This window comes from Ranitomeya variabilis, chromosome 1, assembly GCF_051348905.1.
Source record: "Ranitomeya variabilis isolate aRanVar5 chromosome 1, aRanVar5.hap1, whole genome shotgun sequence".
Classification (NCBI taxonomy): domain Eukaryota; kingdom Metazoa; phylum Chordata; class Amphibia; order Anura; family Dendrobatidae; genus Ranitomeya; species Ranitomeya variabilis.
The window spans coordinates 997,265,892-997,284,310 of NC_135232.1; positions in this window are offsets into that span (position 1 = coordinate 997,265,892).

Consider the following 18,419-nt stretch of genomic DNA (forward strand, 5'->3'; position numbering starts at 1 on the left):
CTCTAACATCTTGATTTTTATATTAGGAACTGGTATATGTGCGGCGCCCCAGGGTCTTGGTCGTCGCAGTGGTATTGCTTTCCTCCAGGGGAGAGTGATGCTACGTTTGGAGGCAAGAAAGGATAACTGCATCCAGGTATCACAAATATGCAACACATTCACAGTTCCAGGCCACCAGGGGGAGCTTCTGCTCCTATTTATTAGGTCACTCCCCACATATATATAACTGGTAGTTTGCAGGGAAAGATTGGGAGTTCCAGACAGTAGTCTGAAAAAGACAGAGGGTCAACGGAGCTGTGCATGCCCTCAGAGCTGCAGCTCCCAGAAAGAGACATTGAAAGGCAGAATTGTATTGCAGCGAGCGTGAAGGAAGTCGAAGCAAAGGAGAGGATACCACAAGGGGACCAGCCCCGAACAGGCTGCCTCCTTCTGAGATGCAGAATCCCTGTAGCCGGAACACCGAGGGAGTAAGGACCTCTACGCCTTATTTCAGAGACTGGCAGGACAGCTAATTGCAGGTTACCTGTTCGCACTTACACCCAGGAGGCACGGTGACACCCACAGAGCCGGGTTATCTAAGAGACCCTATAAACAGGTTCAAGTCACCAGTCATACGGGTTTTGTCCTATCCTATATGGGGGACAGAGAGAGAGCAAAACATCCATAGGCAGTAAGGGACTACACCACTGCAGCGCAAGGGAAGGCTATTGATTTCTACCTGGACAAGGGAACTCTGGACTTGCCTCCAAACCGGCCAGACACTGCCTACCTTGTGGTCTGGTGCTCTGGACTGTGGATGATGAAGTCTTCAGCCTTCACTGCACCTCTCACCATTCTACCATCTACATACTGGGAAGCCCTGGGGATTTACTTCACCTGTGGGAAGGTATACCATCTAGCTGCCATAACATCACCCCAGCGGATCCCTTAAAGCAGCGTCGGTCACCCTGACCGAATACCACAGGTGGCGTCATGAACATAAACTTTATCCCTTCAAAGACCTTTCCCCTTTTATACGGACGTCCCAGGGCCACGGACCGGGTCAGCCACTGTGACATCCCCCTGTGAACCGCAGGACCCGGTACCGAGTACCCCACAGCCCTGACGGGGCGCTCCATATGCCTCTGGTAAGCCGTCTCTTTGTAATTGTGTCACTATTTTTATCCTATTTTTTAGAATAATTTATGAATAAAGAATTTTGTATTTTATTATATTTGGCTTATGCTTCCTTGCTCTGTTTTGAGTTGGTATATATTTGGAAGTGCCATATACTAAGCCGGCCCTTGTAGGTTATTTGATCATCATACATATTGAGGGAGATAGTGATTTGTGTTTTTTGATCCTTCTCTATCTAGTCTTCTGGTAGTGGGTCAGATATATAGACTCCTGTGTCTATTTCCAAGTATCTACTCTTATCATTAGCATCTTTACCTTGAATTTCCAGGTTTGTCAGTTCTGGTTAGTCAGATTCGGCACTGTGAACTTCAAAGAGTTGCTGTTGACAGCCATCTTTGCTTCTTCTTCCTAGTACACTGCTGTTCTCTGGGTCTTTGGCTTTCTGGGTCCCTTGGTCTCTGAGCTCATAACCTGTTAGTAGCAGATTAATCTCTGTACTGTCCAGGTGATCAACAGTGAATATATATCTATTCAGGGACAAAGAAAACACAGCTTACAAATGGTATTTTGTATAGCTTAGGATCTTATCATCTTGTCTGTCAGATTGCAATGTGAAAGTAAAAATGTGCTCCAGCTACACACAGTGAGTAGGAACTTCCTGGTTCTTTTTTTTAACAATTCTTTACTGGCAAATATAACACAATTGCTGGAGACCGAAACTCATGCACCATTAACCCCTCTCTGACATCGGGCATATATTTACGCCGATGACTGACACCCTCCCTTTGATGTGGGTTCTGGCGGTGAGCCCAAATTTTTCAAGGGACATGTCAGCTGTTTTGAACAGCCGACATGCATGCCTCCCAACTTTTGAAGGCGGCGAAGAGGGAAAAAGGTAGCGGCGCACGCAGCGTGTCGCAGCAATTTTAGGCCACACCCCTGACCACACCCACTTCACAACTAGTCACACCCATATTCACGGCCCAACCACACCCATTTAGCACTGCTGATCAGTGTTTCATAAACAATAATTATAAACACACAATATGGCCACACAGTGCTCCATACTATATAATGGCCGCACAGTGCTCCATACTGTATTATGGCCACACATGATGCTCCATACTGTATAATGGCCACACACGATGCTCCATATTGTATAATGGCCCCACATGATGCTCAATACTGTATAATGGCCACACAGTGCTCCACACTGTATACTGGCCACACATGATGCCCCATACTGTATAATGGCTACACAGTGCTCTATACTGTAAAATGGCCCCACATGATGCTAAATACTGTATAATGGCCCCACATGATGCTCCATACTGTATAATGGCCACACATGATGCTTCATACTGTATAATGGCCACACACGATGCTCCATATTGTATAATGGCCCCACATGATGCTCAATACTGTATAATGGCCACACAGTGCTCCACACTGTATAATGGCCACACATGATGCCCCATACTGTATAATGGCCACACAGTGCTCTATACTGTAAAATGGCCCCACATGATGCTAAATACTGTATAATGGCCCCACATGATGCTCCATACTGTATAATGGCCACACAGTGCTCCATTCTGTATAATGGCCACACATGACGATGCCAGTGTACAGTTGGGGCTGTAGATATGTCCCAGCCACTCTGCTTACAAAGCAGGCAAAGATTTCACCATCTGTCGCTGTCCACACTGCTGCCTCACAGATCCTGCATTGCAATGTAGCCCAGCTCTGTGAACTCTGCATGCACTCAGACAACACCAATATCTACTGGCTCCACTTCATAACTGCTGTAGTATATAAAGGATACTATATATATATATATATATATATATATATATATATACACTGTGCCTATAACTAACAGGCTGCACTGGATCGCTCTAACTGCTGCCACTACTCCTGGTTATGTCTTGTACTGTAAGCTCAGCAGGGCAGGACTAGCTGCATGTATGTGTGCAACACACACACATACCTCAGAATGTCCTCTCTCCCTCTCTGAACCACCATCCCAGAAGAAGAAGATACGGAGGGGGCGTGGCCTTAAACAAGGGGGCGTTTCATCTGCGTCTCCTGCTCCCTGCCTCAAAATCGGGACAGTCCCTCAGTATGAGGGATGGTTGGGAGCTATGGACATGTGCCACAATAGCTGTTGGTGGAATCACGATCCACTCAAGGCTATTAACCAGTTAAATGCTGCTGTAAAACGCTGACAGCGGCATTTAACAACCGCTTCCGGCAATCACCCCAGAAATCCGCCCACCGATGACCCGCGTCACATGATCACGGGTCACCGGTGTGTTGGCATGACAACCGGAGGTCTCCTGGAGACCACTATGGTTGTCAGTCCAGGCTTACTGTGAGGGCCACCCAGTGGTCAGTGCTCATAGCAAGTGAGTAATTCTGCTATATAGAAGCGATCTGATCATCGCCTCTATGTAGCAAAAACGATCGGGTTGTGGCAGCTTCTAGTCTCTTATTAAAGCATGACAAAAGAAAAAAAAAGTTTTAATATATATAAAAAAAATTATATGTGTGTATATATATATATATACTAGATTGTGGCCCGATTCTAACGCATCGGGTATTCTAGAATATGCATCTCCCCGTAGTATATGGACAATGATGATTCCAGAATTCGCGGCAGACTGTGCCCGTCGCTGATTGGTCGAGGCAACCTTTATGACATCATCGTCGCCATGGCAACCATTATGACATCTACGTCGATATTGTGCCCGTCGCTGATTGGTCGAGGCAACCTTTATGACATCATCGTCGCCATGCTGTGCCCGTCGCTGAGTGGTCGAGGCCTGGCGGCCTCGACCAATCAGAGACGCGGGATTTCCAGGACAGACAGACAGACAGACAGTCAGAAAAACCCTTAGACAATTATATATATAGATATCTATAATATAACGCTGGGAGCGTCACTCTGTCCGAAGCCTTTATAGACTGCGCAAGCGCAGTCTGGACCCCACAGAGTGAAGCTCCCAGGAGATCGTGGTATGCGTAAGCACTGAACGCACACCGCGATCTCCAACGGAGAAGCAGAGACGAGCCAGGAGGGTGAGTATATGCTATATTCACCTGTCCCCCCTTTCCACCGATGCGCGCTGCTCTGTCCTCCACATCCTCTGCCTGTGACGTTCAGGTCAGAGGGCGCGATGACGCGCTTAATGTGCGCCGCCCTCTGACTGAACAGTCACAGCCAGAGGATGTGGAGGATGGAGCAGCGTGCATCGGTGGAACGGAGGGACAGGTGAATATAGCAAGTGCCGGGGGCCTGAGCTAGCGGCGACTCCGGCACCTGACCCCCACAGCGCGCTGGTGTCCCCGCCTGCTGAGGCCCCCCAGCACTCGGCACCCAGCACAGCCGCCCGCACTCACCACAGCCGCCCGCACTCAGCGCCGCCACGCACAGCCGCCCGCACTCAGCGCCGCCACGCACAGCCGCCCGCACTCAGCGCCGCCACGCACAGCCGCCCGCACTCAGCGCCGCCACGCACAGCCGCCCGCACTCAGCACAGCCGCTCACTCAGCACCGCCACGCACAGCCGCCCGCACTCAGCACAGCCGCCCGCACTCAGCACAGCCGCCCGCACTCAGCACAGCCGCCCGCACTCAGCACAGCCGCACTCGGGCAGTAGAGCCGGAGAGAGAAAGATGGGAGCAACATATGGCAGAATGGAAACAGGAACAGGCAGAATGGGTGCAGCACATTACAACAGAATGGGGGCGCAGGATGGGAGCAGCACATGACAGAATGGGGGTGCGGGATGGGAGCAGCACATGACAGAATGATTGCGCACGATGGGAGCAGCACATGACAGAATGGGGGCGCACACATGACAGGATGGGGGTGCAGGATGGGAGCACATGACAGGATGGGGCGCAGGATGGGAGCACATGACCGGATGGGAGCAGCACATGACAGGATGGGGCGCAGGATGGGAGCAGCACATGACAGAATGGGGGCACACACATGACAGGATGGGGGCGTAGGATGGAGCAGCATATGACAGGATGGGGGCGCAGGATGGGAGCACATGACAAGATGGGGAGGCAGGATGGAGCAGCACATGACAGGATGGGGGCGCAGGATGGAGCAGCACATGGCAGGATGGGGGCGCAGGATGGAGCAGCACACGACAGGATGGGGGCGCAGGATGGAGCAGCACATGACAGGATGGAGACCATATACCAATATAAATGCTCGCCACCCGGGCGTAGAACGGGTTCAATAGCTAGTATACATATATACACACATATATATATACACATATATATATATATATATATATATATATATATATATATATGTTCAAAATTCTAATCACCCCCCTTTCACCCCATTCAAAATAAAACAAAAAAAAAAATCAAACATACACATATTTGGTATCACCAAGTCCAGAATCGCCCAATCTATCAATATCAGGAAAGGATTAACCTGATCACTATACGACATAGCGAGAAAAAAAAAGTAAAAACGCCAGAATTAAGATTTTTTCGGTCGCTGCGACATTACATTAAAATGCAATAACAGGCGATCAAAAGATCGTATCTTCACCAAAATGGTATAATTAAAAACAGCTCGACGTGCAAAAAATAAGCCCTCACCCAACCTGAGAATCACGAAAAATGGAGACGCTATGGGTATCGGAAAATGGAACTTTTTTCACCACTTAGATAAAAAAAGAACCTAGACATGTTTGGTATCTATGAACTCATAATGACCTGGAAAATCATAATGGCAGGTCAGTTTTAGCATTTAATGAACCTAGTAAAAATAATGTTGGATTGCACTTTTTTTGCAATTTCACCACACTTGGAATTTTTTTCCCATTTTCTAGTACATGACATGGTAAAACCAATGGACGGGGAGCAAAAAACGAGAACGCAAAACCAAAAAAAAGCTCCGGGGGTTAAGAGGTTAAACAGTAGTAAATAGTAGTTGTTGCAATATAAACAATAGTAATCATTATTCCAACACTCAAGATATGCTATAGATTGTGATCATAAAGGAGATGTAAATATTTATAAAGCATATAACTAAAACCAGACAATAATTGGAGAATATGGGACATCACAATTTGGACAAGTTGTATACGTTAAAAAACCCAAAGGTGTGAACTGGGATTTAAATTGGTGTGCATGTAGTGTGTAAGCGCACGTTCACACTGGCCACTAAAAAGAAAAAAAAAACAAAGACAGAAACATAATGATTAAATACTCAGCAGTAAATTAATAAATAGCACAGTGCATGGAAATAATATAGGGTATTTAGTTAACATGCTTTTTGATTAAAAAAAAAAAAAAAAAACGTGAAAGCCATCCCGCCACTTCACGGTGACAGTAAATGGGACGGTCCTAACTCTAATATTAAAAACCTTACCGGTTGTCAAGTAACATGCATGTGGAAAGGGCTAAGAAGGACTGAACCCAACTAGTGGACACACAGCCAAGGGAGACCACATATGCTGTAGATTGTGATCATGAAAGAGCTGTAAAGATTTACAAAGCATATAACTAACAACAGACAATAATTAGAGACTATGGGACATCACAATCTGGACAAGTTATATATGTTCTAAGGATGGCACTCACTCTTAATGCTTGAGGTATTCACCAGTAGCAAGTTCTTAAATCATGCAGGAAGGTTTATTAAAACTTCATAAACCTTGCACAAAACAAACATAAAAGTAGCCTCCTGGCACAAGGAAAGCAGTATAAATAGTCCATGCAGATAGGCACTTATGTGACAGTCTGGTATCACCCGAACAGAATAATGTCTCTAGCTCTAAGTCCCTGACAGCAGACTGACAACACTGGAGGTCTGCACACCTCCACTCACATTGCAAAAAATGATACCCCTGGACCAATCCCACTCATCTCTCTGACTGCTCATAAACACGGCCCTTGACACTCTCTATTAACTCTTTCAGCACTATACGTGCTGGAGCCTGCTTTTTCCGGCTTACATCACTGAGGCTACCAACCTTGATGATACATATCTTCCCTCGAAAACCTGTCGGACAGTTATCTTGCAATGTTGATATATGTTCTGATTGTATATTGTAAAAGTTCGAATTGATAAAGAACTATGGATGTGTTCAACTGAGGATGGACATAGAGTTACATTTAAATTTTAGTTTTTGAGACCATAGAGGATTTCCATATTAAATACATTTTCTATTGATAAGAATTCAAGACAAAGATTAAAGGGATTGTCCAGTCTTAAACCGCCAGTCTGTAGTAGTTCTATGTGACTACAGACCCTCACATCACATACAGTGCAGGCTGTGAGGATTCTCCGGTGCCTCTGGTCATGTGATATACATACTGACAAGATGGAGGCAGACTCAATCAATGCAAGTGTATTGAGCATGGTCGGACACGTCGAGTGGGAATGTGGCCGGGAGTATGCAAATCGCATGCTTGCAGTCACCTGACCACTGACACTGCAATATCCTCACTGTGCACGATGTGAGGGTGCACAAGTGTGCAGTCAAATAAAATGACTGCAGACTGGTGGTTTTAGACCGGTCAACTCCTTTAACAGGTACATCATAATTTACATTTATCTAAATGTATGCTTTTACGATACTAAAGTTACTTTACTGGTACTGTCTCAGCAAAGCTGACAAGTGAACTACAGAAACCAGAGTTGAGTCTACTGCAGAGGTGTCAAACTGCATTCCTCGAGGGCCGCCAACAGGTCATGTTTTCAGGATTTCCTTAGCATTCCACAAGGTGCTGGAATCATTCTGTGCAGGTGATTAAATTATCACCTGTGCAATACAAGGAAATCCTGAAAACATGACCTGTTGGCGGCCTTCGAGGAATTGCAGTTTGACACCTCTGGTCTACTGTACATCCATCCATGTATAAGAATGAGAAGCTAACTCATAATATGTCCATCAGAACACACAGTTTTCAGCCTTGTAGTGATAAAGTCCTATAGACTGTCAGGATGTACAGTAAGAGGTTAGAGCCTGTCTACTTTTTATCATGAGAAGCACATCTGTAAATAGTCCATGTGCCATTTTTCTTCTCATCCCATTCAGGTAAATATCAATATTTGCAAAAAAAAAAAAAAAAGAGACGACCTATATAGAGATGTGGCACCGACTGTGAAAAAAGCCCCTTTGGGTCCCATGTTATAATCACCTTTCAACAGATTTTAAGGACTTTTTAAAGGTGTTGTCACCATCAGACCCCATCAGTAATTGAGCCCAATGATTAGTTGCAGTGGTCCCGTGCAATTTAGCTGTGACATCACTACTATAGCCTATCAACGAGTAGAGCAATGGCAGGAAGGAGCACTGGAGCTGAGGAAAGTATGTAACAGCTTCATTTAGTAACATGTTTCACTTCATCACTGATTGAAATTCTGCAGTACTATACAGGATGTGACTGGCGGTGTGCTCAGATTTCTATTTCGACTGTTCACAGTCTAGTCAGCTATTATAGGCCATCAGTTCTCTTTTGTAATTCTTCTCTATCCACAGACGAGTAAAGCGCACACACTCAACAAGTTAAAAACCCAAGACACATCTTAGGCTACTTTCACACTAGCGTCGTTTGCAATACGTTGCAATGCGTCGTTTAGGAGAAAAAACGCATCCTGCAAAGTTGTCTGCATTGCGACGTATGGCCACACGTTGTGCGACGGTTGCGTCGTGTTTTGGAGGACCGTCGGCATAAAAAAAGTTACATGTAACTTTTTTTGTGCGTCGTGTCTGCCATTTCCGACCGCGCATGTGCGACCGAAACTCCGCCCCCTCCTCCCCGGACCTTGCAATGGGGCAGCGGATGCGTTGAAAAACTGCTTCCGCTGCCCCCGTTGTGCTTTTATTTCACAGCATGCGTCAGTACGTCAGCCCGACGCACTGCAACGGGCCCGTACCGACGCTAGTGTGAAAGCAGCCTTAGGAGGCATGTCACTTAACGTTGATGGCATTCTTATCCTTGAACTCATCTCCCACAGCAGTACTAGAAACGTCATGGTATTCTGCGTGTAACCGGCAGGAGAAAGTCACTGAGCATTACAGGATCTTTAATGACTTATATAGAAAATCAAAAGGAGAAGGCTGGGGCATGGCGGCCCTATTTGTGCACTCAGAGTGTTATTTTCTCTCCATGGGCGGTTCACACACCTATATAATTTTACTGCTAAACTAAGCAACGCAAAATTCTGTATTTATTGTGTACGTGTAATACACAAAGCGCGGTATATAAAACAGGAAATCTGCCCATACACCTTAGACAGCCATTCATGCCGATTCCTCCATACACAAGCACAATCGGTTCTGCCAAGCGTTCATGTGCTCCGAGTGAGAAGAGGGGAGTAAGCTATTAGCAAACATCCCTGGTGGCGGCAGCTTATCTACCAGAACAAGACCGACCCAGTATTGAAATTCGACATGCATCCACACTGCTGTATAGAATAATGGAGCCTCTCCCAGTAAATCCCATGAAATGTTACATTACATTTCCAGTTCTATGTGAAACAAAACTGTTCAGATAACTGGTGAACATTGTAATATATAGTTGTAGCTTTTGGCACGACAGGCAGGCTTGGTCAGCCAGATAATGTCCCTGATAGTATCAGAAAGTCAGATCCAGTGACTCTTGTCCATGGATTGAAAATTAAGTGAAAATATTGTTTGCATTTTTTTTTTCTAGAAATGTATATATTACACATATCGGATATTAGAAGACTTTGTACTTTGTGTTTCAAACTACTACAAAGTAATGCACACTATATTAGCCCAGAAAACAATTATTGATTTACTGCAAACCACAACTGATTCGGCTATGTGATACTTTTTTTTTTTCTTTTGACACAATTTGTATAGCTGAGTCTACAGAGCCTAGATGCTGTAGTAATGCCAATTGTATGAGCGCACAAGGGAAGTAATGACTCGATCCCCATGAGAGTTCTTAAAATTCAAGCATTCGCCCAGGAAACTGATTGTTATTCACTACTTGATTCTGCAGTGGTTGTGCCAAGCCTACTTGTGGCAGCTATGGAAAGAATACGATGTCAGCATGTCTTGTTGGCACTTAATAACAACAGTCAAAGAAGACAGCGCTTTTGAACATTAGCATGAAATAAATATTTATATCAGCTAAACGGCGGCAGAACCAATAAGAGAAGAGATTATTGGCTTTGCTCTAGTGTAATACTCTATACAGAAAGATGTATCGGGACCCCCACAGGAGCTTCTATGACTTCCCATTCTAAATCCATAAGCATTAACCCCTTAAAGGTAAGGTACCGCGTTTGTAGATCATTAATAAATCACTGTAATGTAGCATAACATGCTGCTATAACCAAGTTTTAAATGCATGTGAAACAGATTTCGTGTGTTATATGAGTTTAAAGAAGGAACTGGGGGCTGACATCTTGGTTTCACAGCAGTTCACGACACTAACAGTGTCATTTTATGGCACCCCATGGACATAGGAGATAATAGACCGCCGCGGACCCTATCTATAACATTGTAGCTGCTTTAGCAGTGAGCTGGGCACGCCTCTGTGGGCTGCAGAATTCACTGCTCTAGGTGTGACTAGCTGCCATTTTATTATAGCCCAGTGCTCTCTGCCAAGCTCCACTTACTCTCTATCACAGGAGAAATGTGCACTGCTCCTCTGTACTCCAGGCACTGGGCAGACATCCTCTGCCCCTCACAGGCTGCCCTGTGTGCTTCTCCTGCTGTGTCTCCGCCTCCCCCCTCACACACAGTCCCTGTGATCTCTGGTAAGCTGCATTCACAGCCTGCAGAGAGGGGTGACACCTGACACCTGTCTCTGCCATACAATGTATCTCTCCCCTCCCTCCACAATGCCTGCAGACCTGGAGCTCCTTCTTATCTTACTGAGGGATGAGTCACAGACAGCTCTGCACAGACAATGCTGCTCCATACATACACACCACATAAACTAACTGTGCTTCTGATGCAGTAACTGCTGGTGATAGCAGATCACAGGGCAGTCTCCCGCAAAATGGCTCTGTCCTGTGATGCTACTCTTCATTCTGCCCCAGGGTTGCTAGACCACCCAAAAGGGGAGGGGAATGGTGATGTCAGCAGTTACTGCCCCAATTTTCCAGCTAACAGTAAAGCTGGTAAGTCTTACTATAGCTGCTTAAGGTCTAAAACGGAAAATGCTCCCCCTAGTGGTCAATATATATATTTGTAAGAAAATATATAATATTTTTCATATAGAAATGTTTGCAAACAGTGCAAACATTGCATTAGTACATTTTATTAACTATTTTAAGCTTAATTTCACAAAAAAACAAACTACAAAAAAACTGGTGGCACCTTCCCTTTAAGCCCCGAGGGTGGTTTGCATGTTAATGACCAGGCCAATTTTTACAATTCTGACCACTGTCCCTTTATGAGGTTATAACTCTGGAACGCTTCAACGGATCTTGGCGATTCTCGGACTGTTTTTTCGTGACATATTCTACTTCATGATAGTGGTAAAATTTCTTTGATATTACCTGCATTTATTTGTGAAAAAAACGTAAATTTGGCGAACATTTTGAAAATTTTGCAACTTTCAAACTTTGAATTTTTATGCCCTTAAATCACAGAGATATGTCACCCAAAATACTTAATAAGTAGCATTTCCCACATGTCTACTTTACATTAGAATAGTTTTGGAAACAAATTTTTTTTTTGTTAGGGAGTTAAGGGTTAAAAGTTCACCAGCAATATCTCGTGTTTACAACAAAATTTACAAAACCATTTTTTTTAGGGACCACCTCACATTTGAAGTCACATTTAGGGGTCTATATAGCAAAAAATACCCCAAAGTGACACCATTCTAAAAACTGCACCCCTCAAGCTGATCAAAACCCTCAAGCTGATCAAAACCACATTCAAGAAGTTTATTAACCCTTCAGGTGCTTCAGGAGAGCTAAAGCAATGTTGAAGGAAAAATTGAAACGATCAAAAACGATCTTTTAGCAACAATTTTTTTATTTTCCCAAAGGTAACAAGAGAAGTTGGACTGCAAAAGTTGTTGTCCAATTTGTCCTGAGTACGCTGATACCCCATATGTGGGGGGAAACCACTGTTTGGGCGCATGGCAGGGCTCGGAAGGGAAGGAGCACCGTTTGATTTTTTCAACCTAAAATTGGCTGGAATTGCGATTGGACGCCATGTTGCGTTTGACGAGTCCCTGATGTGCCTAAACAGTGGAAACCCCCCACAAGTGACCCCAATTTGGAAACTAGACCCCCTAAGGAACTTGTCTAGATGTGTCGTGAAAACTTTGAACCCCCAAGTGTTTCACTAAAGTTTATAACGCCCGGGTGTGAAAATAAAAAATCCTATTTTTTGCCCACAAAAATGATCTTTTGGTCCCCAATTTTTTAATTTCCCAAGGGTAACAGGAGAAATTGGACCACAAAAGTTGTTGTCCAATTTGTCCTGAGTGTGCTGGTACCCCATATGTGGGAGAAGACTACTGTTTGGGCACACGTCAGGGCTCGGAAAGGAAGTAGTGACGTTTTGGAATGCAGGCTTTGATGGAATGTTCTGCGGCCGTCATGTTCCGTTTGGCGAGCCCCTGATGTGCCTAAACAGTGGAACCCCCCCACAAGTGACCCCAATTTGGAAACTAGACCCTCTAAGGAACTTGTCTAGTGTGTCGTGAGAACTTTGAACCCCCAAGTGTTTCATTAAAGTTTATAACGCCCGGGTGTGAAAATAAAAAATCCTATTTTTTGCCCACAAAAATGATCTTTTAGTCCCCACTTTTTTAATTTCCCAAGGGTAACGGGAGAAATTGAACCACAAAAGTTGTTGTCCAATTTGTCCTGAGTACGCTGGTACCCCATATGTGGGAAAAAACTGTTTGGGCACACGTTGGGGCTCGAAAGGGAAGTACTGACGTTTTGGAATGCAGACTTTGATGGAATCGTCTGCGGGCGTCATGTTCCATTTGCAGAGCCCCTGATGTGCCTAAACAGGAAAAAAAAAAAACACAAGTGACAACATTTTGGAAAGTAGACCCCCAAAGAACTTACGTAGATGTGCCTCCTTTGGAATAAATCTGTTTCCTGTAAATTAGTAGTGCATGGAGGTGTGGTACAATTTAAAGCAATCCTTCATTCACAGGCCAGGTTTTTTGGGGCAGGTGTCGCATTGATAGATGGTGCCCTTGCGTATTCCTCTTTTGAAGCACACTGGGCACCTTTTTTGCGGCTTACCTTTATTTCCAGTTGGCGGGACCTGCTGACCTGGTACGATACGTGCACCTTCAGTTCCAGAAGTACTGGGGCCCACTCCTTCTCTCATGCCAAACATCAGGGCCTTAACCACTACCTCCTGGAAATGAAGGTACAACGTTTCGGTGTTGTGTGCACATCGTGACAGCAGGAAAGTGTTGAGCATTGCCATTTGTACAATGTGCACGGACAGCTTTTTGTACCACACCTTGGCCTTTCTCAAAGCACTGTACTATTGGAGGAGTTGATCAGAGAGATCAACGCCCCCCCATGTTTTTGTTGTACCCCAGTACACAGGTCGGTTTGCTGACCTCTGTAGGAGGTACCCCAGTGCTGCGGGCGCTGCCATCACCGTGTATGGTGGTCAATAGAAGGACATCCCTTTTGTCCTTGTACTTGAACACCAGCAGGTGGTCGCTACATTGGGCTTTGCTCTCACCTTTTCTGAGAGTCTGCCCAAGTAGCGTCTTCGGGAGGCCTCTCTGAGTTATGCAGACAGTACCGCAGGCTGCGGTACCTCGCGCAGTGAGAGATTTGTAGAGTGGAATGCTGGTGTAAAAGTTATCGGTATAGTGGTGATAACCTTTATCCAGCAGTGGGTGCACCAAATCCCACACAATTTTCTCACTCACTCCCAGGATAGAAGGACACTCAGGCGGTTCAATTCTGGTGTCCTTCCCTTCGTACACTCTAAAGCTGTAGGTGTACCCTGAGGTACTCTCACACAGCTTGTAGAGTTTGATTCCATACCTGGCCCCTTTGCTGGGCAGGTATTGACGGAATCTGATCCGCCCCTTAAAATGAATTAAGGACTCATCCACGCAGATGTCCCTTTGAGGCACGTACACTTCAGCAAACTTTTTGAACAGACAGTCAAAGTTGGGGTCATCTCGTGCGGGACACCGTGCATTATCGTTGTAATGCAGGATGGCCTCAAAACTCGTCCGGGTCATGACCATTCGGAACACTGGAGTGTTATATAAAATATCAACAATCCAATATTGCCGAAGTTCAGGCTTCTTCAGGATCCCCATGTGGAGGACCAGGCCTCAAAACTGCATTATTTCAACTGCGTCCACAGGAGACCAGTTAAAATATGATGAACCCAAGTTTTGGTCCAAAAATTGCCGAGCATACAAGTTAGTTTGCTCCACCATGAGGTTAACGAAAGCCTCAGAGAAAAGGACTTTGAAAAAGTCTAGTTCTGTGAGGCTGGTGGTGTCAGTGGCGTAGGAAGGGGGGTGCGGGGGCGGCTCCGACCCAGAGAGGAGGAGGAAGAAAAAAAAAAAAAAAGAGAGACGCGGGCCCTTTAAATCTTCGGGCGGCGCTGACCGCCGCCACGACCAGGCCCCCCCCCCCTCCCGGTGCCAGCACTGGCATTGGGCCGCCCTTTAATACTCACCTCTCCTGGTTCCTTTGGCAGCTGCAGCGTCTTCAGCGCCCTCTGACTCTGCGACGTCTCAGGGCAGAGGGTGCGATGACGTCATCACTGCGCGCTCAGCCTCTCTGTCCTGAGCGTTGCAGAGCCGGAGAGACGCTGAGGGCACGGGACCTGCGCTGGGAACAGGAGAGGTGAGGATTTTACTTTTTTTTTTTTTTTTTCTTTATGTCTGACTCAGACAGACTGGGGGCAATATGCTGGAGGCAGACTGGGGGCAATATGCCGGAGACAGACTGGGGGCAATATGCCGGAGACAGACTGGGGGCAATATGCCGGAGACAGACTGGGGGCAATATGCCGGAGACAGACTGGGGGCAATATGCCGGAGACAGACTGGGGGCAATATGCCGGAGACAGACTGGGGGCAATATGCCGGAGACAGACTGGGGGCAGATTGCTGGACGCACTGGGGGCAGATTGCTGGACGCACTGGGGGCAGATTGCTGGACACACTGGGGGCAATGCTGGACACACTGGGGGCAATGCTGGACACACTGGGGGCAATGCTGGACACTGGGGCAGATTGCTGGACACACTGGTGGCAATGCTGGACACTGGGGCAGATTGCTGGACACACTGGGGGCAATGCTGGACACTGGGGCAGATTGCTGGACACACTGGGGGCAATGCTGGACACACTGGGGGCAATGCTGGACACACTGGGGGCAATGCTGGACACACTGGGGCAGATTGCTGGACACACTGGGGGCAATGCTGGACACTGGGGGCAATGCTGGACACTGGGGGCAATGCTGGACACTGGGGCAGATTGCTGGACACACTGGGGGCAATGCTGGACACTGGGGCAGATTGCTGGACACACTGGAGGCAATGCTGGACACTGGGGCAGATTGCTGGACACACTGGGGGCAATGCTGGACACTGGGGCAGATTGCTGGACACACTGGGGGCAATGCTGGACACTGGGGGCAATGCTGGACACTGGGGCAGATTGCTGGACACACTAAGGCAATGCTGGACACACTGGGGCAATGCTGGACACTGCGCCTGTGCGGCCGCCCTGCTTGTGAATCCCAGCCCCGCACTCTGCATAATGCATAACACACTGTGGGGCTGGGATTACCAAGGTGGGTGGCCGCACAGGCGCAGTCTGCAAGCCTGGCTGTGACGTCAGATGGCCAGAGCTCTCTGCGCCTGCACCAAACAGCGATACACAGCGCAGGCTGATGGATTTCATGGGTAAACAGTGCTGAGGGGGCGGTGCCCGGCGTTGAGTGACGGCAATGGGGGGGGGGCGCCAAACTCGGAATCAGCCCCGGGCGGCAAAAGCTCTAGCTACGCCAGTGGGTGGTGTCAAACTTGATTCCTGATTCCGCCACAAAATCAGGAATCAGTGGCTCGTAATTTTCGGGTGGCGAGGTCCATATGGGGTCCGCAGTGGGGTGCGCTGGTTCGTCACTGGCAATGGTGGGCGCTTCATCATCTTCATCAATGATGGGCGCTGCCTCATCTTCTGTCCTGCGGCGTCTGCGTGGCGGTTCCGCAGGGATGGAGGAGGAAGATGAGGAGTGGGAAGAGGATGAGGAAGAATCGGAAAAATAAAGAAAGAGGGATCCTCTCCCTCGCTATCAGTGTCGGAGGCAAGGAAAGAATATGCCTCCTCAACTGAATAGCGCTGTTGGGACGAGCGGGACTTTTTTTGTAAGTATGGTGCTTGGGTGTACTTTATTGGTAACTGTGTAAGTGTGGGGAGGATAGTGCTTGGTGCAAACTACTGTGAAAAGAGAAAGCTAAAGAAAGAAAAGCAAATAGGGAAAAAAAAATACCTGTGAAAGAAAAGTCTAAAACAGCAGGCCCTAGCTCTGATAAGTGAACCGCGTCACTTATCAAAGTTCGGCGGCTGCTGGATGTGCGAACGGATGTGACAAAAAAATGGCAGGCACGAGAGCTCTGATAAGTGAACCGCGTCACTTATCAAAGTTCAGCGGCTGCTGGGTGTGCGAATGGAGATGTGAAAAAAAAATAAAAATAAAAGGAAGGCACAGGTTAGACGCAGCGGCAGGGTGAGCGCACGTAGATGTGAAAAAAAGAAAAGGAAGGCACGGGTTAGACGCGGCAGCTGGGTGAGTGCACGGAGATGTGAAAAAAAATAAAGAAAACGGCAGGCACGAGCTTTGATAAGTGAACCGTGTCACTTATCAAAGTTCGGCGGCTGCTGGGTGTGCGCACAGGTGTGGTAAAAAAAAAAAAGGAAAACGGCAGGCACAAGCTCTGATAAGTGAACTGCGTCATTTATCAAAGTTTGGCGGCTGCAGGATGGGTGTATGTAATTGGGCAAAAGGGGCTGATAAAAAAAAAAGCGAGCACGAGTGTTGATCGGTGAACTGCATCACCAATCAACGCTCAGTGGCTGCTAAACGTGCACACGGAGGCGGCGCAAAGAGGGATGGAGGGGGGTAAAAAGAGGGGGGAGGGGATGGGGGGAAGGGGGGATCGGGGGGATTAGGGGGGTGAAGAGAGGTTGGGTAGGGACTGATAACACTTACGTTTGTAGTCTCTCTTCTTTCTTTCTTTTGTAATGCACTGATGTAGGGATTGTGGTGCTACAGGCTTCTGTAGCACCACAAGGCCCAGCAAGAGTAAATCTGGCTGTGTGACCACTCTGCAGGAGTCCTCAGATAGACTGGGGACCCCTGCAGAGTGGTCAGACAGGTCACCTGCAGGTGACAGACAGGTCACAGAGTGATCACACCACTGCTGTGAGCTGTCATTGGTGGAATCGAATGATTACATAGATCCCAACAATTCCTGCAGGGCCTGGTGACCATGGCAACTGCCTAGGATCCTTCCGATCCTAGGCAGGTCAGAGTCAGGTCACCAGCAGGGCACACAGCGGTCACCACGTGACCGCCGCTGTGCCCTGTGATTGGCGCGATCGTCGATAGCATCGATCGCGCCAATCAGCTCCTGCAGGCCCTCCTGGGCCTGCACTAGGCTCTGGCCTACGATCCGTGCTATTGCAGCGCCGATCCAGGCCGGTACAGCAGGGCACAGCGTGGTAATACCGCCGCTGTGCCCTGCGATTGGCACGATCGGCGATCGCGCCAATACGAGGGGTGTTGTTGGTGCCTGGCGTTGCCAGGCACCGGCCCTAGGATCGAGTACATCGGTACTCGATCCTAGCCTGGGACCTCATTGTTGAGAATGAGAAACGCTGTGATTGGCTGTTCAATTCTGAACAGCCAATCACAGCGATCGAGAGGCCTGGGGGGCGGAGCTAGGCCCTGGGATGCCGACGCCATCTTCCTCCAGGTAAGATGGCGCCGGAAATTTAATGTGATCACCGCGACTTAAGTCGCGATGTCGCATTAAACAGTATGACGTACTATCCCGTCCCTGGGAATTAAGTCACAGGTCACCTTGACGGGATAGTACGTCATATGGGATTAAGGGGTTAAAGGGAACCTGTCACCACCAAAAACACTATTAACCAGCCCGCTGCCTGCAAAAAGTTAATTTATTTCTGTTCTTCAATGCAAAAATTGAATCTCATATATTATATAGATTCATTACAATCAGAGTGATCTATTTCTGTTAATGTTGATGATTATGGCTTACAGCCAATGAAAACCCAAAAGTCAT